Source organism: Mus musculus, chromosome 14 (genome assembly GCF_000001635.26).
Source record: "Mus musculus strain C57BL/6J chromosome 14, GRCm38.p6 C57BL/6J".
In the NCBI taxonomy this organism is placed as follows: Eukaryota; Metazoa; Chordata; class Mammalia; order Rodentia; family Muridae; genus Mus; species Mus musculus.
Window position 1 is genome coordinate 66267323 of NC_000080.6, and position 22660 is coordinate 66289982.

The window sequence follows — 22660 nt, forward strand, 5'->3', positions numbered from 1 at the left end:
CCACTGATCATCGTCAGCAAAGGAAGGAGTTGGGGCTGGGGCTGGGCTCAGTTCGTAGAGTGTTTACCTAGCCTTCATGAATCCTTGATCTGGGACTGATCTCTAATGCTACATAAACTGGGCATTGGCTTATGGCTGTCATCCCTGCAATCTGGAACTGGAGGCAGGAGATTCAGAAGTCATCCTTTGGTTCATAGTGGGTGAGAGGTTAGAGTGAGCTATACAGTACTGTGTCTTGAAAAAAGAGAAAGGATGAGAAGGGAAGAGCAGAGGATGGGAAAGAAAAGGGGGGAGAGAGGGATCGAGGGGAGGGGAAGGAACAAAAGAGAGAGAAAGTGAGGGAACAGGAAAGAAGAAGGAAGAGAAAAGAAAAAAATGTCCCAGCCCCACCCAGAATACTCTCTATTAAATCTTGCTCCCAGAACCCAATTCCCACTGTACCCCCTCCTGAGTGAATCTTACAGGCACCCACCCATCGTGTTGTTGCCATGAAAGCCTATCCACAGAGCATCCACTACTTCTCCCCTCTCTCTCTCCAGGGTCTGAAGCTTTAAAAGTCCTCCCTTGCAGCCTTGGCCCATGTCTGCCATGTGTTCATGTCCACAGCTCCCTTTCCTACCTTCTTGCATAGAGTGCTTTCCCTTTTCTTTGCTTACTCTATCCCTGGACACCAGAGCTTTATTCGCTAGCCCATATGTGTTTTCTGTCCTTGGAAGCTGGTGGAGTCATGGGGGCTTGTGGTCTCTGGCTAGCCTATCCCACCTGGACCACCAGAGAAGGAAAATGGCCTTGAGACGGACAGTGACCCAGAAGTTTTCACAGTGGTAGGAAAAGTGCTAACAGGGGAAGGCATGTGTCCTGTCCCTGAAGCAGGTGTCTGTCATATAAAATCTTGTGCCACATCTAAGAGCCAAGCAAGCCCTCATCTTGTCAAAGATATTCCAAGCAATAGGAAATATAGTATCTTGTTTCAACCTTGCAATAGAAAGCCTGCTCTTCTATAGCTCCGTGGAGTGAAAAACTGAAAATCAATCGACTTTTCTGAGTCGAAACAAGAAGATCCAAAGGGCAGTTGGCAAACCTGGACTGACTGCTTGGATGTCTGATTCCCTACACTTCATTCCTTTTCTGGTGCACTCATTCATCAGTCCATTGATACACCCTCCCTTCTTTCCACCCCTCTACCCATGCATTATTCACCCTATTCTCCACCTCTCCATCTGCCCACCTATAGCTCCATCCCCTCATTATCCATCTATCTACCCAGCATCTCTCCATCAGCCACCCGTCCCGGCATCCATTGATCTGTTTTTTTAAATATCACATATGATAACTATAAGGTAAAGGTTCCCCCCCCAAAAAAAAATCAGAAAAAGAGAAATTTAATACCCAACCCTTACGGATCTTTCAAATTATAAATTTCTCTCTAAATTACCACATTTCGAACAAAAGTCAACTGGGAAAAATCTTAGTCTGAGGCCACCTGAGTGATTTGGCGAGCTGGGCATGCTTAGAAAGGTCATTTGACAGAACTGTTTTCTTTTTCAAGCGATAATTTAGATTTAGTCATTTTTATTAGAGACATAGCTCCGTAAACTAAGTGTTTCAGAAAGCCCTTTAAAGAGCAATGGATTGGATGATCAATACTTTCCAGAGGATATGAATGATGCTTCTTCAAAGGAAACGTCTTGGGCGTCCGTGGGATTGTACAAAGACTCACTATCATTCGTCATTAAAAAGATTAAAATGAAATTGCAATGAGACATGACATCTCCACTGAGACCGTTAAAGTCAAAATCACCGACAGCAGCAGGTGCAGATGAGAACACAGAGAAGTAGAGTTTCAGTCGCTGTTCTTTGATTGTGACAAAACATCATGACCAAGGCAACTTCTAACAGAAAGCATGTAACCGGGGGCTCGCTTACAGTTTCAGAGGGTGAATCTGTCACAATCATGATGGGGACCAGGGGACCAGGCAGGTGCTGAGGCAGGAGCTGAGAGCTTACTTCCTGATCCAAAGGCAGGAGTGATGGAAAGACTGAGTCTCCAGTAGGCTTTAGAAACCCCAAAGCCCACCCTCCAGGGACATGTCCTCCAACAAGGCCACAACTCCTACCTCTTCCCAAACATTTCCACTAACTGGAGAACAAGTATTCAAATTCATGAGCCTATTGGCCCACTTTCACTCAACCCACCGCAGATAGGAACTGTCATGTTCTGCTGTTGATAATTAAAACCATGCAAATGCTATGTAAAATAGTTTGGCAACTACTCAAAATGTTAAATGTAAGCATTGCAGATAAAGACGATGTTGACAAGCCAGGTGACCTGAGTATGCAGGCAAATAAATAAATGTAATAAGATGTTTTAAAGTGTTAAACATCGAGTTATAGTACTATGTGTCCCACCAATTCTACTCTGAGGTACGTAATTCAGAGAAATGAGAACATATTATCCACACAGAAACCTGCACATGAGATTCACAGCAGCATTGTTTATACTCGTTGAAAAGTGGGAAATAGCAATTGCCCATCGAGTAAGGAATAGGAAAATAAAATGTAGCCTTAAGTGCTGCACACAATTATAGTCATCAGATATTCAACAAAGTGTCAAAATACACAGCATAGGAAAGGCAGCATCAACAAACTGCACTGGAACAACTGGGTGTCCACATGTAGAAAAATAAAATCAGAGCCTTATTATCACTCTCTAGAAAAATCAACTCCAGACTGCTTAAAGACATCAGTGGGGAACTTAGAACTCTGAGCTGCTGGAAGAAAACACAGGCAGTACCTTACATGATACAAGTGCAGAACAGGACTCTGTGAATTTACCCAGGAATCAAGGCTAACAAAGGACTGTGTGAGCCCATGAAACTAAAAAGGGTCAGTATATCAGAGGAAGCAATGGAGTGAAGGGGAGGCACACAGGGTGGAAGAGAGTCTGCCAGCCATGCATCTGATAGAGGGTGAAATCCAGAATATACAAATAACCCAGAAAACAAAAACATCAAGAAAACAAGTGACCCAATTTTTAAAAATGGGCTGTAGATTTTTTTTCTTAGTATGGCTGTGAAGAGACATCATGGCCAAGGCAACTCTTATAAAAGAAAGCAATTGCTTGGGGACTTGCTTACAGCTCAGTCCGTTATCATCATGGCAGAGAGCATGGCAACAGGCAGGGGTAGGGCTGGAGAAGTAGCTGAGAGCTACCTCCTGATCCACAAGCAGAGAGAGAAAAAGACAGACAGACAGACACAGACAGAGAGACAGGAAGACAGAGAGACAGAGAGACTGAGGCTGGGATAGGCTTGTGAAACCTGGAAGCCCACCTCCAGTGACAGACTTCCTCTAACCAGACCTCCTGTCCTAATCGTTCTAACCCTTTTAAATACTTCACTTTCTGCCGACTAGTCATTCAAAGATGAACCTAAGGGTTTGTCCAAATCACCACATATTTGAACCAAGAGTTCTCAAAAGAATAAACAAAAATGTCTACAATATATCTTTTAAAGTATTTAATATCCTTAGCAGTTATGGAAACTCAATTAAAATTACATTGATATTTCGTGGCTAAGACCAAGAAAACAACTAGCATCAAAGGCAGCAAGGCTTCATGGGAAGGGAACCCCTTGACTCACTGTTGCAATAGTGTCTGGCCTGGAAGACCCATCCAACTGTGCAGTGGTACTAACCTTGGGGCTAACCAACAGCTGTGTGGTTGGAATTAAGTTCCACTCAATAGGCAGGAACTCAGACCTGGTAATGTAAACATAATTAAGAGCCCATGGTTAGAAAGGCCCTAGCCCCTAGAGGACAACCTACTACTTTACCAGACTGATAAGAGTGTCCAGCTGCTTTTTAAATACTTATCCTGATAGTCACAGATAATACAGTACTCACCTCTAATCAGAGAAGGTTCTTTTTGCAGTGTCTTTTTGGTCTCTCTGTAAGAGACCCACAACTAGTCAAAGTGCCAAGAAAAAGTGATCATGGGTCTCACTGAACCAGAAATTCTCATTCAGCTAGAATAGCTGACAACCAAGTTCTGGGAACCTCCTATTTCTACACAAACTCCAGAACTGTGATTATAGGCACTTTTAACCATGCCCAGCTTTGTATGTGGATGCCAGTGGTTCAAACTCAGGTCCATCTGCGTGTATAACACGTACTCTTACCACTGAGCTATCTCCTTAGCCCCAGTGTCGTAATCCTTTGAGCTCTAGATTCCTTGGGACATCAAGTGAAAGCTATGAACTTTCTTCCCATAAGCATATGTGTGAGCTCAGAGGTGAAAATTACACACCTTCCAAAGAGTCTGTGTGGACAACTCCCACACTGTGCATACCATAAACCCAAGCTTACCAACCCAGGGCAAGGCTCTCTAATCTTTCAAGCACCTCTAGGTGTGAACACAGGTTAGAGGCTCAGCACAGATGCCAAAGGTGTCTTTCTATAGAGTCAGGTTCTCACTAAGGATGACAGATTACTCTGTGAATAAACAGTTAACATACACCAGGAGTCCGCACCTCTCAAGACCTCAGGAGCCAAAAGTTCAGAGTCCACAGGGTGAAGTCCAGGCGACAGTATGTACACTGACGATGGTCACTGTTCCTGGGGATCCCTGCTAATCTCTGCCTTGTGGGTCTCTCTCCTGTGTATTTTCAACTTTACACTGAAGCTACCCCGATTTCCATCTTCTGGCCTTCCTCATCCTGGCCCAGACAATCTCAAAGCAAGAAGATAAAAGAACTAGTAACCATATCAGTCTGGAGCATTCGCAGGACTCTTGAGTGCGTTTGTAAAGACATTTACAGGCTCCTTATCTTGATCCATGACTCCTCTCTGGGTTTTAGGAAACCTCTGCCTCGAAGGAAGACAGCTATCTAGGAAGAGGCTTGATAATGTCTTCTGTGTCACAACTGGATGTCGCGACGGCTGGTGCCAGGAATGAGGAAGAGCTAGTCTGTGTAGCCAGGTTTAGATAGGCATGAGTGTATAGGGAAGGAGTGATGGGGACATGGAGTCCCATGACTATGGGATCTGAGGGTGTATGAAGGACTGAAGAAGGAAATGCACCTCCCTGGCTAGGAAGAATTGAATGCGAAGCTGCAGATCCCAGCAGTCAAGAAGCCTGGAGGCTCACATGGGAAGAGCAGGTTTCCAACGTGTGCTGTGAAGCAAGCTTTAGAACAGGCATAGGTAGGACTTGGTTTGCAAAAGCGAGATGGGACTGGTGTTCTCCAAAGGAATAGAGATTTGTGGGTACAAGTGACCAAGGCAGCTTGGCAGGGGTGAAGGGCTTTGTTTGGGATATTTAAGGACACAAGGTAAAAAGGGTCAATTAAAGTTGGTTTACACACAGGTAGAATTATATGGACTGTTCAGGTTATACTTAGAAATATATGTATAGACATATATACATATAATAATTTAAAAACAAGGCCATGACTTTGAAGAAGAGCAGGCAAAGGGTATATGAGAGGCTTTGGAACGAAGGAATGTTGCAATTAAATAATAATCTTAAAAATTAAAAAAGGAGGGCCCTGAATCATAAATTTGAGGAATTTGGAATTCCATCCTGGAGAGCTCCTAGGGATGGGAGGAGGAGAGAGGTATTAATTCTATTTAGTAACATTACATGATAAGGCCTGAGCTTTGAGTAGAGGCCATAAAATAAGGAAGGAAGGAATGAGAGGCATGAAACAGAATCTGTGGGATTCAGAGATGAGTGAGCTTTGAAGGAGGAAAGTGAAGGTAGAAAAGGATGGGTAGGAAGCCAGGGCGAGCCTCCTGGGTGTGTGGAGAGAACAAAGCCTGGAGATAGGGTGCTGGAAGGAGAGACCTTGGTGAGAGGAAAGGACTTCAGTTTAAGGTGAGTCATTCCAGTGGGGATGTTCTTAGACTTGGAAGTGGAGGGCTCTCGGGAGATGCGGCAGGAGAAAGATCTGCAGATCAAATTGCTGTGTGTTCAGAGACCGCCATCGGATGGATACTGTAGAAAGGACAGAATGGTAGTGAACACAGACCTGAGAACAGCAAGGTCCATCAAATGGAACACACGTGCAGGAATGAGAGAGAGAGAGAGAGAGAGAGAGAGAGAGAGAGAGAGAATCCACAACATAAACAAAAAAGGGTCATGAAGAATGCAAACGACCTATACAATCTACATGCTCAAACAGTCCCATAAGCCCTTCCTTCCAGCTTTTAAATTCATAAAAACAAAACAAAACTGTAGCGCCAAGAAAGTTGAAGCCTTGGTTGATGCCTGGAAACTGCTGGACACTGCTCTCGACCTCTGAGACCACCCTGCATGGACTGTTAAAAGTCTGCACCCCACGCAAGCTCAAGTTTTCTGCTAAGCTGTCTACTTTGTTTCCTGCTCCCCAAATCGGACCTTAACCCCTTCACCCAACTCAACATCTTCAACAGTACCCGCTGGTGCCTTCCCAATAAAGCTGCTAGCTTTCCCAACAACATCCATAGTCTTCCACTTCCACGTCCAGGTCTTATCTCTCTCTTCACCTGTAAGGACTCTGGCTTTTTGCTACCCTTGGCCACACCTAGAATGAGTCAGTCAACTCTGCTGGTCCTCCCACCTGCAGGCTCCCATTTACACTTTTCTAAGGACACAAGCAGCATGCCAAGCTCCCTGAAATGGAAACAGAGCTTCCTTTTCTCTTCAGAGTGCTTCCCTAACCTTCCTAGGAAGCTCTGTGACACATTCGAGTCAGAAGTAGTCTCTCTCCTCTAGTCTTATGCACGCAGTGCCTTTCTCATGGAACCACAAATCTCCATCTTCTCTTAAAGATATTTCTCTCCATGTGGTATCCTCCCCTCCCCCTCTTCTTCCCCCCTCTCCCTTCCCCCGACTTTGATCATGCTGAGGTAGATAAGAGCCTTCAGATGGGGGATGGGAGGTAAGAGAAACATTCAACAAATGTGGGAAATGGATTACAAGTGAGAAGCTGAGGCTTGGTAAGCTCATGCAGATAGAAAATAAGTTAAGACTAGAATTCTCATCGTTCTGATCCCAAACCATCTCGTTTTCCTGTCATGCATGATGCCTGTGATATTTTATAGGACATGGTGACAGGCATCAAGTATCTCTCCCAAGGACTCAGACAGATGGTCTCTCTCTCTCTCTCTCTCTCTCTCTCTCTCTCTCTCTCTCTCTCACACACACACACACACACACACACACACACACACACATTAAAAAGTAGAGAAATTTCCTCAAAGCTATTTAGCCCCAGCTCTCTCAAGCCCAGGTCTTTATTCACTCACCACTAAATGGCTCTTCAAGCTCCAGGGACTGATGGGTATTTTGAAGCACCATTCAGGTGGAGGTTCCATAGCACTAAGCCTGAAGCTTGGGACCCACAGGACTTACAACCCCCTTAAGACTACTTCAGTTGATGACTCTGAACATCAGAGCCCAGAATCCGTGTCACTAGTGGAAGGGGCTGAACCGGATGTTGCTAAGAGCAGACGTAGAGATGTTGGGGAGCCAGCATTGAGTGTACCTGGAGAGGCAACCCCAGAGTCTGAAGGTGTGGAGGTGAACTGAGAAGCCCGACTGTAACTGTGCTATCACCACATGCTGCTGCTGAGCAACAAAGAGCTTTGGGCACTGGAGGAAGTGGAAAGAGGACAAAGCTACTTTAGAAACCAGGACACAGTGTGCCTGTTTCAAGTGGCCAGAACCTCTGCTGCAGAGAGGAACCCTGTGGGAGAGCCAAATTCAAACTGGGAAGAAAATCCCAGCAGGCTCATGGGTACAGGAAAGACACCAAATTGGGGAGAGGTGGCAGAGAATGGTGGGGGGGGGGGAGGTGGTGGAGGTGGTGGAGGTGGGGGTGTCACGAAATTGTGGTTAAAGGAATGTTAGTGACTATGTCAGGAGAGTTGGAAGGGAGAAAACATTAAGTGAGCTATAGAGGTGCTCCATCTTCCCGGGCTTGGCTATGGCCCATCTTAGAGTCAATCACATTGTCATGTGCCTTGTCCTGGCCCCTTTAGCACTGGGGAAAAGGAAAAGCTAGAGAGAGCCAGAATTCAGAGAGGTGCCCACCAGTAAGACCACCTGAGTCTGTCTGATCTATCTCTCAAAACAACCAAACTCTACCCTGTATCAATCTGCCCATGGCATCTAGGTAGAAATGCATCAAAATGTGCAGCTTGGAGTCTGCTCTCTTAATCAGATTGTCATCTCGAGTAATAATTATACCTTGAGAAACAGCAGAGTGACTCAAAAGGCTGCCCCCTCCCCTGCCACCTCCTCACACAGCTCAGAGCTTTGCATGCCAAATGAAAAGGCCTAGAAAGAATAGCCACCATGTTCTGCTGCCTACACCACTAAATGGTTCTTCAAGCTCCAGGGACTGATGGGTATCGGTGGGTATCATCTTTCCTGGCCAAGAGTTGTACCCAGAGCATGCTGGCTTGGGAGTTGGGAAGCCAAGATAAAAACTACTGGGTGTTTGCCTCATGCCTCTCTGCGTTGCCGCCTGGGGAATGCTCTTCTCATGTCAGAGGTAGTCTATGGCTTCAGGAATAGGACAGAAAAAAGCTGAGGTGGAACTCATTGGAGCTCAGAGTGTGTCTGCCTGTCATTTGTGAGAGCCTCAATTCTGTCCCCAAACTGGGGGAAAAAAATTCTTGGGCATGGTAGTACATCCCTGAAAGCTCAGGACTTGTGGGGAGAGGTGCAGCAGGTGGAGTGGCGATGGTTGTCTGAGGCCAAGATGGGGTACACAGGATAACCTTATCTCAGAAAACTTAAAGCAGAAGCAGGCAGGAGAAATGGCACAGCTGATCCATGCGGCGGAGAGACTAAGCTTGTACCGCTTGCTGGTCACCCTAAGCTAGGCTTGCTCCTGCGGCTTGCTAGCCACGCCCTGGCCGGGCAGAATGAGCAAGTTCATGGTAAATGAACCTGTGGTGGTCGGCGGTGTCAGCTCAACAGAATCTAAGATCTGGGGTTGCCTGTGTAGGAGAGTCTTGATTGCAGTAATTGGGGTGCAAAGACCCGCCCACTGTGGGGGACACCATGTATGGGTTGAAGCTATAATGTGGCCAGCTGCTTCCAGTGACTTCTGCCTTGACGTCCCTGCCATGGCTGACTGTATTTTCCCCACCTTTAAGCTGCTTTTGCCAGAGAACTTGATCACAGCAACAGGAAGGGAAACTACAACACATCTGGAAAATCAAGATGGATGGCATTCTGGATAATAATGCCTGAGGCTGACCTCTAACCTATACCAAGCATACACAGGCACTTGCTCGACCCCCTCACCCACTCCATCCCTGCCCCACCACAAACTTGTGTGCTACACAGTCAAACAAAACAACAACAACAACAACAACAACAACAACAACAACCACAACAACCAGTAGTTTCTTATAGGCTCAGATGTAGCCCATAAATTTCAAGACATGGGAGAGTTCACACTTCTGAGTATCTACTGTGTGTCTGTTGTGTTTTATGTATGGCAGAGGTTATTAAGTTGGTATGTGAGTATCCCTTCTCAGGGATAATATTAATTAATAAAACAATAGTCTATACTTCTTGGTGCATGTCTACAGCCCCAGTGCTCTCAGGGCCTGGCTTCTCCACTAGATTTCCAATGCTCTGACACTCACAGGCTGACCCAGCACAGCACAGGACTCAGGAGGGGGCAATAGGGAGCTCTCCTGTTCTGCCCTGGGTGATGGCAGCTGTCACCTCTCTTTTATTTGTGTCCTGGCTAATGCAGATGACATCATCTTACCACCTCTGCCTTATAGATAAGGAAGCCACAGCTAAATGACCTCCAGAAGGTCACAGAGAAGGTCCAGTTAGTCACTGTAATCCTAAGTTCCTGTTTTTTAGTGTTACCAGGGTCCTGCTCTCCCTCCCTTGTCTTGAGGCCAGCCTGAAAGATAAGAGAAGCACACAACACACACACACACACACACACACCCCTCCCTTCTCTCATCCTTGCTCTGACTCTCAAACCATCCCAGCTGTGCCTCTCTGGTCTCCGCCTCTTAGTTAACTCCCTGAAGTTCCCATTGCCCCGGCAGGCCAGGTAGTCTGAGATAATAAATCCCCAGCTGTGTATGAGAGACTGGGGACTGCACCAATCAGGAAGGGCTAAGCAGCCCTGGGTTAGGGAGATTTCTATTCCTGAAAAATGGTGAGGCTGGAATGTTGCACACAAAAGCTCCTGAGCGTCTCTGAGCTGGGCATGATAACTCTGGGAGGAATGCTAGGAGGAACTTTGTCCATCTTAGTTAGAAGTGTGGGGGAGCAATGACTTCTGATAGATTGTGTGGCCTGCACCCCACACATGCATCCACATTCTCTCTGTGTGTGTGTAATGCTTCTTTTCCTTGAAAACCTGGTGGGCCTTTGTAGCCACACTTGCCTTTTCTGTGAGATCTAGCACAGCCCTGGGCATGTAAATATAAACAACATATCATTTGAATGTTTCATTGGCAGAATATATCTATTTCTATCGGATAAATGGCACCCTTAAGGGACTGGGGACAAAATGGGCTGGGCTGGGGAGGCAGAGATTCATCACTGAAGAAAAGGACCGTTTAATACAACCCATTAGTACACAAGGGAATCTCTCTCTCTCTCCCTCCCTCCCTTCCTCCCTCCCTCCATCTCCCTCCCCCCTCTCCCTCCCCCTTCCCCTCTCTTCTCCCTTTCTCTCTCTCTCTCCCCTTTTAGGAGGTCTCCTTAGGAATGTTCTCATTAAAGCCAGAACCTGTTTCACTGGGTGCCCTTCCTTCTTCTTGCCCCAGCTTGAGTTTTCTAATAAGGAAGTTATTATAAAACAAACGATAATGAAAACCTAATTTTATGGTGCATTTTTGGGTGTTTTGAGCACATTTTCTTTTCATCCATCCATATTTCTCTCCAGTTAATTAAGGTTTGAGCCAGTCCTCTCTCCCCACCTGCTGCCCTCCAGGAAGAGAGCCCTTTGTCTCTTCTGTCTTTGAAGCAGGGTCCTGGATGGGCAAGGAACCCTGAGGAAATAACTTTGTCTCACTCTCCCTCCCGCCTCTGTTGAGAGACAAACTTTTCTCACTAGAAACAGGAACCAAGCCAATGCAGGTTCCCTGCGGTCTCCAGACACTCTATAAATTCGAACAGGAGAAGATGGCACCCCAGGCACTTTGTGGATGCTCTTTCCGTCACTGTGAATGTGTCGTTTCAAGTTAATATACATAGCACTCAAGTGGGGCTTTCATACATTATCAAGGCTCCTACCCTAAACCTCGACAAATAGGCTCTGAGGCTCAGCGAATCCAACAGTTTCCCCATAGGTCTGAATCTAGGACCATTGGTCCAGTGTCTTTCCAAGTTACTACCAAGTGGACTAAGCTGCTTTCACGGTCCCTAGACCCTCCCTCGGCTGTGCAGATGTGTAAGCTGTCTGGGGTGCTGCTTTTCTTCTCTCAATAGCAATATCATGACCAGTCCTAGAATGAGCCTCCAACTGGACCTGTCAGGATTTGTCACAAAATAAATATGCCCTGAGCCTGCTCTTGAGGTGCTGGGTTAGTTCGCAGTCTAGACGGAAGAACATCAGCCTCCGCGTCCCAGACAGACTCAGGACATCCAGTAAAGCTTCAGATAAACTGTGAGTAACGCCGGAGTATTAGGTATATCCCAAATACTGCATGAGACATACTTAACGCTGAGAACCAAGTCTTCAACACATTTGTACATTTAAAATTCAAATCTGAATGCCCCATGTTTTCATTTGCTAAATCTGGCACCTCCATCCCGGAGTGGAGGCACCCTGGGAAGTTTCAAGCAGCCTGAGGTTCCAAGCTTTGCTCCTAGAGGAGTTGCCATGGCAGCCTGAGCACGCCTTCCTAGGCTGGGGAGCATCCTCTATTTAAGGTTGCAGCTCCTCCTGGCCCCTGAACTCTAGGCTCCTAACAAGATGGGCTTCTTGGCTACTTTCGGTTTCCCCGGTATCTCTTGCCGCTCTTAGCCCTTGGATTTGTACTTCTCAGGCTCTGACCTGCTTTCTTCTCCTCGGTTAGTTAATCCCTATTGATCTTCAGTTCTCTTAGTTGCTTCTGCCACAGATTCAGGACCTGTCCCTGCCCAGCCCTGCCCACCCTCTGGCACTGTAATTGGTGGAACTTCATTTCTTCTCACGACAGTCCCGCCCATCCTAGCTCCGCCCTAGCTGGGCAGCTGGAGCTACAGGCTCCTCCGTCTCCCCTCACCTGACAGGAGTACCTGGGTTCAGGAAGGATGCTAGTAAGTGAAAGAAAGAAGGCAGACTGTCCTGCCAAAGTTAGGTCTTTCTTATGAATGTGACTTCTTCCTTCCTTCCTAGGGTCGTGAGTCACTTTTCCCCCACCCCCTGCTCTGCATTTCTTGCGCCCCCGCCCCCACCCGGTAGCTACTGTGAACCGCAAGAGTTTGTTGACCTGAGCACACTGCGGCTGCCTGGTACCCCTACCCTTTCCAAACCATGCATTGTCTCAGCGGGCTCCAGACTGGTACAAGATCTGCTAAGGTTCTTCTCCCTCCTGCTTTCCAATTCTCCCGGGCTAATGCCCCCCCCCCACACACACACACCCAACCCTCAGGTCCCAGCTTGGTTTCTTCAAGGAGCACAGCGGAATCGGAATCTTGCTTCCAGTATAGGGGTGATGGGAGATATTGGTGTCATCTGGCTGAGGGTGAGGGCAGGTGGCAGGACTTGGTGGGCCTCAGAACGTCACCCATATGCTCGCTGTTCACCCACCCAAAGCTTTGCCCACGCACAGCCTGGCAGCAGGAACAGCAGCCCAGAACTTAACCCTCAAGGGGCATGGGGAAAGCAGCTTCAAAATGAGCCAGTGCGGCTGGTGTGAACTTTGGAACTTCAGCACGAACACACACGCACACACACACACACACACACACACACACACACACACACACTACACACACTACACACACTATGGTATGGTTCCTCTTGGAGAACCCCGTTTGTCTTAAAGCTCCAGCTTCAGGGAAAAAAAACAACAAACAAACAAAAACAAAACGTCCCAGAGGCTGGGGATAGGGGTGGTGCAGGGGTGGGAAGATAGGCCACATGGGTGCCGAAGGGCACTGTGGAGAAGAGCGCGCCGTGCCTGGGCAGAGGTCTGAGCTAGAGCTGAAGTTGGGTTCTGAAGCCCTCGGTTGGGTTCGGAGTTCCCAAATCCAACCTTTAGAGACAAGCATTGTTGCTGAGCCGATTTCAATCGTGCCCCTAGTCGCCCCTCTCTGAATAAGATAACAGGACAAAAAGGGAGAAACACCCTTTAGTCTTAAAAAGAACTCCAAAAATAGATGCCTTCTCTAGCGCCCTCCCTAACCCCCTAGCTCAGGGCGGCAAGCTCAGGGAAAGCACCTGCTCCGCGCCTCCGACTTTCTGGGTCCTTGGCTACCTTTCCAGGAATTCTCAAGCTTCCCGAAGGACTGGAACTGTAGACCCTCTCCAGCTTTCCACTTAAGTCGAGCGATCGAAGTGTCCCTGACCCCGGCGCTGGGTAGGAACACGCAGGACTTACCCTCGGGCGAGGCGCGGACTCGGGCCAGGGCTCCGGGCTGGGCCAGGTGAGCGCAGCCGCCGCAGGTAGGACGCGCGGCTCTGCCTGCAGAGGCTGAGTAAGAGGCTGACAGGTTGTTTTTCCCCCTCCTCCTCTCGGTCGTTAACCACACCCCTGCTGCTCTCCTCTCCACTTCCTTAAAGGGTGGGGTGTGCTGTCTGTGTGTGCAGGCTCCAACCTCTTACCATAAACTCTGAAATAGATGCCGCCTGCAATTCCTGGAGCTGCCCGGCTGACCCGGGGGCCAGAGCCCATTGCCTTAGGGCCCCAATTGGGGTCCTCAGGTGCTCCGGACCTCTTGCAGTTGGTTGACCTCCAACTCCTACCACACCTGGCTTCTTCCAGGCACCCTTCTCTGCAGCCTTTAGTCACCAGACCTGACCCATGTTCTCAGCAGTGGCCCCCATGGCTCCACACCTTGAAATGGCCCTCACCCTAGGTCAGATAAATATTAGGGATGCCCGATATGACTGGTACAGGATTGGAAACACCTAGGACTGGGTTTCTGAGCCCAGACCCTGGAGGACCAGAACACAGTCCCAAAACAGTCGGGGAAGGGGTTGGGAATGTAGCTCAGACGGTAGAATGTGTGTCTAGCCTGGATTCCATTCCCAGAACCAAAGGCATAATACTGAGTGTAGGTGGTGGATATCTGTAATTCCAACGCTCTGGAGGTCTATCCTTGGCTATGAGGTGAGTTCAAGATGAGGCTAGGCTGAAAGAGATCATGTCTCAAAAACAAAACAAAACAAAACAAAACAAACAAACAAACAAACAAACAAAAAAACCCCAAACCCCAAAACCCAACCCCAACCCAGCATTAATAACAACAAAACCAGAAAAGACTAGAGAAGCCTTACAATGATTTTCTTCTGTGGCCCTCTCCCTGCATCAGTTTGTATCCGTGACCCTCCGAAGAGGCTGGCCATCTCTTTACTGCATCAGTAAGGCAGTGGTACTTGAGGCAGATCTAAAGTACTAAGTTGCGACATCATTTACTTCTCTAGCCCGAGAAAGATTCTGACTTTCTCCTAAGTGGAGGTCAGTGAGCTGGACTTAGCAGGAGACCCTGCCCCAGACATCTTTATCCTGTGCCCTTTGGGGTTTGGGGTTTAGTCACAGTTCTGTCTCTGATAGTAGCAGTCCTGAGACTGCAACATCAAGCTGCCCAACTCCCTGTGAAAGCCACAGTTTTCATGATGACACTTCTTCACCCTACCCCACCTCCAAGTTCAACAGACCTGCTGCCCCAGGAGACCATCAGAAGCTACCAACACTCATCTTTCAGAGTGGTGGTGATGGCTTCTCAAGAGAAAGCAGACTTAATTAATTAAGAACTCAGGAGGCAGAGGCAAGTAGAATTCTGAGTTCAAGACCAGCATGATCTACTGAGTGAGTTACGGGACAGCCAGGCTACAGAGAAAAACCCTGTCCCGAAAAACCAATAGCAATAATCATAAAATCAATTAAAGCTATAAAGTTCATATGTCTTAAGATGTAACAAAATGTAGATTTTAGCTGTATCCTCCATGTCTACTAAAAACCCTATCTAAAGCTAGCGTCACCCACCCTCAAATGCCTCAACACCACAATATACCCTGCCATCTGCTGGGCCAGCAGGACCCTCTCTACCATCCTGAAGGGCCCCATTTATCAACTATCTGCACTCAAAGACAAGTGGAGGGGTAGAGTTGGGGGAGCAGTGAAGACTGTGAACAGCGTATGGGGTACATGACCACAGGACAAAAAAAACTACCAGAGGGTGTGAGCAGTGGGGTGGCGTAAGGTGTTGGCAGGGGGTGGCTTTCTGAATCCTTGCACTTGGGAAAGAGTGGGTAAAGCGTCTTGTGGTGTAAAGCGAGATCTACCTGAGGGAATGGCAGCTGGCTGACTGTTGAAGACTAGCTGGGTTTGTGTGTGCTGCCCTCATGTGGGCACACATATGAACTACAGCCATATCTCTGCTCTAGTAAGGTCTTCTGTTCTGTGTGCACACACGTTGTATTCTTTACCTGGCATATTATTTCCTTCAAACTTCTCTGAGCACTTTTTTTGGTCACTTCTTAAAAAAACGAGCATATTTCATTATAACAGGTACTCTGCTGCTAACTCACTACCCAGTGTCTTGCCTGTTGGGCTGGTGTTCACTCTCCTCCAGGGTTCTCACCCCTCCTACGCTGCCACCCTTTAGTACAGTTCCTCGTGTTGTGGTGACCCCCCCCCCCCCGCCCCGACCATAAAATAACCTTTGTTGCTATTTCATAGCTGTAATTTTGCTTCTGTTAAGAATCACAATGCACATATCTGTGTTTTCTGTTGATCTTAGGTGACCCTTGTGAAAGGGCCATTTGAGTCTCAAAGAGGGTCACAACCCACAGGTTGAGAACTGCTGCCCTAGACAGTCTCACTATTTCCTCTGGCTAAATAGGAAGAATAAGCAGCCAGCACCACCAAGGTCAATTTATATAATTATTAAAATCTATATTCTGCATATAAAAGAAAGCGTTTGATATTTTTCTGAGTCTGGCTTATTTTGCTTATCACAGTGATGTCCAGTTTCATTTATTTTTCAGAAAAAAAATGACATAATTGTTTGTTCTTCTCTGTGTCTGAATAAAACTCGTGTGTGTCTGTGTACCACATTGTCTTCTCTCACTCATCTGTTGGTGGACATCCATGTGGACTCTATACCTTGGCTTCTGTGCATATAGATCCAGCAAACATGGACATCAAGAGTCTCTGTGGTGTCTAACTTGTATTCTTTCAACTCTTTCCTCAGGATTTATGGCTGAATGACACAGACGTTTTCTGTTAACCAGCTAGCCTTAGCTGGTGAGATGGAATCTGAAAGTAGTTTTGTTTGTTTTGTTTTGGTTTTTTGGTTTTTTGTTTTGTGTTTGTTTTTCGAGACAGGGTTTCTCTGTATAGCCCTGGCTGTCCTAGAACTCACTCTGTAGACCAGGCTGGCCTCGAACTCAGAAATCTGCCTGCCTCTGCCTCCCGAGTGCTGGGATTAAAAGCATTCGCCACCACGCCCGGCTCTGAAAGTAGTTTTAATTGGCATCTCCCTGATGGGTAAGGATGTTGAACACCTTTTCAAGTACTTATTGATGGTTTTGTACTTCTTCTTTTGAGAACTGTTTATTTGTCCATCTATTGATCAGACAATTTAGTTTTGTGATGTTTTTGTAGTTCTTTATGTAGCTTGGATACTAATCCTCTCTGTCAGGTATGTAGCTGGCAGAGCCCTCCCCCACCTCACCCCTCCCTGCCCCACCCCATCCCACTCCCATTCTGTAGGATGTCTCTTCACTTCAGTGATTGTTTCCTTTGTTGTGCAGATGCTTCTTTTTTTTAAAATTTTTTATTAGGTATTTAGCTCATTTACATTTCCAATGCTATACCAAAAGTCCCCCATACCCACCCACCCCCACTCCCCTACCCACCCACTCCCCCTTTTTGGCCCTGGCGTTCCCCTGTACTGGGGCATATAAAGTTTGCGTGTCCAATGGGCCTCTCTTTCCAGTGATGGCCGACTAGGCCATCTTTTGATACATAGTGCAGATGCTTCTTAAGGTCATGTATTCCCATTTGTCAATTCTTGAGATTGACAGATGTCATAAGAACGTGGGAGCTTGTGTTCTTAGGGTCTAATTTAATTTAATATAATTTAAACTTATCCACATCTAGCTTACGAATGAATGAGACTCAGACTGTGGTTATTTTATTTGGCTTTGACAATTACTGGGGGTCACCACTTATCTACTTTTCTAATGGCTGGCCTGGCTTCTTCCCAGAGGTTTGCCCCAGATTCTTGTTATTACTCATGGCCAGGTGCTCACGGTCCATCTTCTTTCGTGGTGGCCTCCTTCCCATTCCCTTGTCCCTCTTCCTCTCTCACCCAACCAGCTAACTTAAAACCTACCTACCTCTAATCCTCCAGCAATGGGTTGTAGACATTTTTATTTAACCAATAGTTTTAAGTTAAGGAGCAAGTTTTGCACAGAAAAAGTTGGTAACTGTGGCTGGCAGCTAGACCTTCATTCAGGTAAGGAATTTAGCATTACAATACACAGCCAACAGACCAAACCTCAGCAGGTCCTGCTTCTACAGTCCTTGCTGGGACTGTGTCCTGAAGTGCTTTGCCTGTGCTTTTCTCTAGCACTTTCAAAGTTTCAGGTCTTAAGTTAAGGCCTTTGGTCAGTTTGAATTGCTTTTGTGTAGAGATAAGGATCTGGTTTCATTGTACCTGTGGAAATTCTGGTTTCCCAGCTCCCCTTCAGGGCCTTGCTGGTTCTCTGATGTGTTTTTGACAGTTCTATCAGAATTTAGCTGGCTGTACCCGTGCTTATTTCTAAGTCCTCCATCCTATCTATCCCATTGGCCTATGTGTCAGTTTGGGGCTAGTACTGTGGTTTTTATGACTACTGCTCTGTAATACCATTTGAGATCAGGTATTAACTCTGCCAGCCAGAGAAAGTCATGCTTGCAGAGAAAAATCACTCACTTTGAAAAGAGGCTCAAATCTTTATTCCTGAGAGGAAGGAAAAAGGAGAATCCTTTCCCATTGTCGTTCTTAGTTCTTATACTTTCTCAGGACAAATGACCACATGGTATGCCAAGTATCTTCATGTTGAAAAGTTCATCATAAATCAATAAGGAGATACAGAAGAAATGTTTCCATGTATTTCCATGTTCCTAACTAAACATTCATTATCCATATTCTAGCTCTATAAGTTCATTGAAAGTTTAAAAGCAATAATTTGATGTTAAATAAAAGTCAGCATGGTTTTGTCAAAAGGCAAATCATCTACCTTGTGTCTCATTAGTTTTGAAGTTTTGTATTGATAGTTCCAGCCAATATGTTATTTTCTGTCCTTACACCTACAATGAATTGCTTATGACCTTGTGTTATCAGATAATGGCTTCACAGCTAGCCTAGAAGGAATGTTTTCCTGATCGTAAATTTGTTCCAAGCCAGCTTTCTATATCCTAGTGCAATTAGTTCATGACACATGAAGATTTACAGAACTCTAATTGCAGCTTTCATACTATAGAGGGCTCAAAACTACGTGTATAAATTTAGGAGTTCTATAGAATCATTATTAGGAATTATGAAACCATCAGTTTGTCTACATAGCATTACAACAAGAGAGGACATCTTCATTGATTTGCAGGAAATCTACCCAATAGGGTGGGGCTAAGTCCCAGGAATCATTAGACTATTTAACAATGATAGGAAAGACATAACAACAACAAAAATCAATCCTTAGATGGGGTCTCTGAAGGCCCAGAAATTCAGAGTTTACCCATGGCAGCCATGCAAAACGACCCATCTCCAGAGCGTCATTTGTTAGTTCTTGCCCCTCCTAAATGCCCTCTGACATCCAGCACCCTCTGACATACCTGTCTCCTGCTGCCATGATGATTAGGGACTCACCCTCTAAATCTATAAGCAAGGCTACAATTAAATGTTTTTTTTTTCTATACACTTCCTTAGTCATGGTGTCTCCTCACAGCAATAGAACAGTAACTACGACACTGAGTAGGAAAAACCCACCCTAAATGTAAGTAGCACCATCCTACAGGGCCTGGACTGAATACAGAGAGAAACGGAAGCAGCATCCTTCTCTCCCTGATTCCAAAGGGATGTAATTTCACTAGCCCCCTCACACCCCTACCAACATGGCTTCTCTGACATTATGCAGTATATTCTGGCTAATTATAACCCAAACTAAATGCTCCCCAAGTTGCCTCTTTGCAGGTATTTGATCACAGTGACAATAAAAGTAACAAATGCAACAGACTTTTCTAGGGCCTCAATGTCACTAATTGTTATAGATCTGATAGTTTATAGGCTCTTCATTTAACTTTGGTAGACATGTGTCTATGAATTTACCTATTTCTCTTCTGTTTTCTAATTTTCTGAAATAGTTTTTCAAAGTGTGCTATAACGACCCTCTAAATTTCATTATTATCTGCTCTAATGTGCCCCCTTCCCATCATCTCTAATCTTGTTAATTTGTGTTGGTTGGGCTAAGGTTTTGTTGATATTATCTCTTCAAGGAAACAACTCTTTGCTTGATTCATTCTTTTAATGATAAGTTCATTAATTTCTGCCCTATCTTTATCATTCTTTCCATCTACTATTTTGGAGTTTAGTTTGTTTGCTTCATTTTTCTAAGACCTGGAAGTGTAGCGTTGTTTATTTGTATTCTTAACAGTTTTTAAGATTTAGTTTTATTATTTTTAGTTATGTGTATGTGGTCGGTGTGTGTGTGTGTGTGTGTGTGCAGATGTCCCAGAAAGTCAGAATAATAGAGTTCCGCTGGGGCCAGAGTTACAGGTGATTGCAAATCACCTGATGTAGGCGGTGGGAACTGAACTCCAATACTCTGCAAGAGTAGTGTGTGCCCTTAGCTGCTGAGCCATTTCTCTAGACGCTTCTTTCAGGTTTTCTTCTATATTTACACACTCAGAGCTATAAACCCCCACTTTGGAGCTACCTTTAGTACATCTCAAAAGTTCTGTCAAACTGTGTTTTGGCTTTGTTGGATTCTAGGAATTGTCTCCCTTCCACTGTTTCCTTCAGTGAGCCACACCAAGGTTGCACTGTTCATGCTTCACGCCTTTACATAGACCCTGCAGTTTTCCTGATTTTGTTTTTTATATTCCATTATGATCTGATAAGATGCCAGATTATTTTTTCTGTTAACAGGTTTTATGCCATAAAATGTGATCTATTTGAAGGAAAACTCCATGGAATACTGAGAACGTGTTACATGGAATATTCTGGAGATGTTTGTGAAGTCCACTTTGTCTATAAAGCAGATTAACTCTGAGGTTTCTTTGTTATCTTTTGTTTGGAAGACCCATCAACTGACAAGAGTGAGAGATTGAAGTCATACACTCTTATTGCAGATAGATCTGTTATTTTATGTTGAGTAGTGTCTATTTTATAAAATTAAGCATGTCAACACTTGTGTCTTCTGGACTATTCCCCTTATTAATATGCAGTAACCTTCTTCATATATCTAATTTTAGTTTGAAATGAACTATGTGAGATACGGATATACCCACTTCTGCTTGGTTTTGCCTTCTAATCTCTTAGTATATTATTGTCATTTCTGTTTTTTGCTTTGACAGTCAGGTATGTTTCTTGCAGACAGCAAACAGTTGGTTCATATTTTTAGTTCACTCACTTTCTCTGTGCTCTTTGGTTGAAGAGTTAAGACCATTCATATTAAGGTTATTGTTAAGAAGAATTTTCTTGTTCTTATAATTTATTGGCAGTTTTCCTAGTTGAATCAAAGATTGTTTGTTCTTTTCTTTCTTCACTATTCATTTTAGGGATTTGTTGGTTTGCTGAATTGGACATGGTCGATTTTTTCCTAGTTCTCATTTGCTGATCTCTCCTCTTACAAAGCATACTCCTTTGTGAGCTCTTGTGTTTACAATTCTTTTTTCTTCCTCTGGTGTATAGAAACCCTTCAAGTGTCTTCTGAAATGTTGGCTCAGTAGATGCTTAGCTTGGGAAATCTTTATTTCTCCATCAATATTTAAGGATTGCTTCTCTGGATATAATGATCTTTGTTGACAGTTAATTTTACTTTCCTGGCTTTTAGGGTTTCTGCTAAGATGTTCGATATTCTGATGAACTTGCCTTTTTAATTTTCTCTAGCAGTTTGTGATGTTGTTTCTTTGATCTTTAGCCCTAGCATATTATCTATAGTGGATCAGGGAGGGGTTCCTTTCTAGTCATGTCTTCTGGGGGTCCTAAATGCCTCCTTTGCTTGGATGTCCATCTGTTTCCCTAAACTTTGGCATCTTTCATGAAATAAACATTATTTTTCTTTTTAAAGATTCCTTTATTGTATATATGTGAGTACACTGTCACTCTCTTCAGACACACCAGAAGAGGTCATCTGATCCCATTACAGAGGGTTTTAAGCCACTATGTGGTTGCTGGGAATTGAACTCAGGACCTCTGGAAGAGCAGTCAGTGCTCTTAACAGCTTAGCTATCTTACCAGCCCCATGAAATAAATATTTTATGCTTTCAGTTTATAACTCCTTCTTCAATTCTTATGAGATGGTACATCTGATCATGTCCCTGAGTTCTTGCATGTCATGCTTGTCATCTTTTCTTTACTGAGATTTGATTATAATAAGCCCTTGACTGTGTCTTCAGTCCCTGATGTTTTTACTTGATCTCATATATGGTTGATTTCCAGCTTGTTTTAAATGTGACTTATTGCATTTTTAAAAACTTTCCAACATGTTTTAAAGTGTTTGTTTTCATCTGCATCATTGACTTTCTTATCCAAGGCCTGAACTGACAATTTTAACTCATTCTCTTTTTGTTTGTATCGTCTTTGAAAGCATTGATTTAAATTTAGACTTTAAAAAAGCGTTAATTTTTAAAATTATATGTTTCTGTATATGTCTTTGTGTAGGTATATACAAGCGAGTGTATTGACTGTGGAGGGGCATCAGGTTCCCTGGAACTAGAGTTCTAGGTAGGGATGAACCATCAATTGTGGGTGCTGGAAACTGAACTTAGGTCCTCTGCAAGAATAGTATCACTTATAAACACTGAGACTTCTTTCTTGTCTCTTATAATTAGACTTTAGAATCCTTTGTACATTGTTTTAATCATCCAATTCTCTTTAGGCACAGTTATTAAGGAACTATGATCTTTTGGAGTTTATTGCATTGATTTTATATGCTTGTTGAGTTTCTGTGTTGGGGTTTGTGCATCAGTTGGGAAGGCTCTCTTCCCATTTGGGGTATAGTTAGGCTTTGTTTTATTTAGGTCTTCTTAGTAAACAGTTCTTCACTGAGGGCTCAATCCTCAAGACCACACAGACACTTAAAGAGGAGAAAACAGTTCTGTGAAAGCAACAATGTCAACACAACAACAGGTTTAGACATAGGATTGTAATGGATTGGTTGAAGCCAACGACTACATCACCAAAGCCTTAGAAAATAAAACAGCATAATAACTTAGTAAGAGATGAAGTTAAAACTTACGCTAATAGTATAAGTACAACAAGGATAAT

At 44.8% G+C, this 22660-nt stretch overlaps 1 protein-coding gene across 5 annotated transcripts in view; it reads right to left on the minus strand.

Moving 5' to 3' along the window:
* Ptk2b (PTK2 protein tyrosine kinase 2 beta) overlaps positions 1-13778 on the minus strand; it is a 127844-nt gene extending 114066 nt beyond the window's left edge. For 3 of the 5 annotated variants that reach the window (NM_172498.3, NM_001162365.1, NM_001162366.2), the window contains exon 1: positions 13561-13730. The gene's annotated coding sequence lies outside the window, so the exon portion shown is untranslated. Of the gene's footprint in view, positions 1-13560 lie in introns of all 5 variants that reach the window. The other 2 variants (XM_017315926.2, XM_017315930.2) reach the window with 2 other exon arrangements.
* Between the last annotated feature and the right edge of the window lie 8882 nt (positions 13779-22660).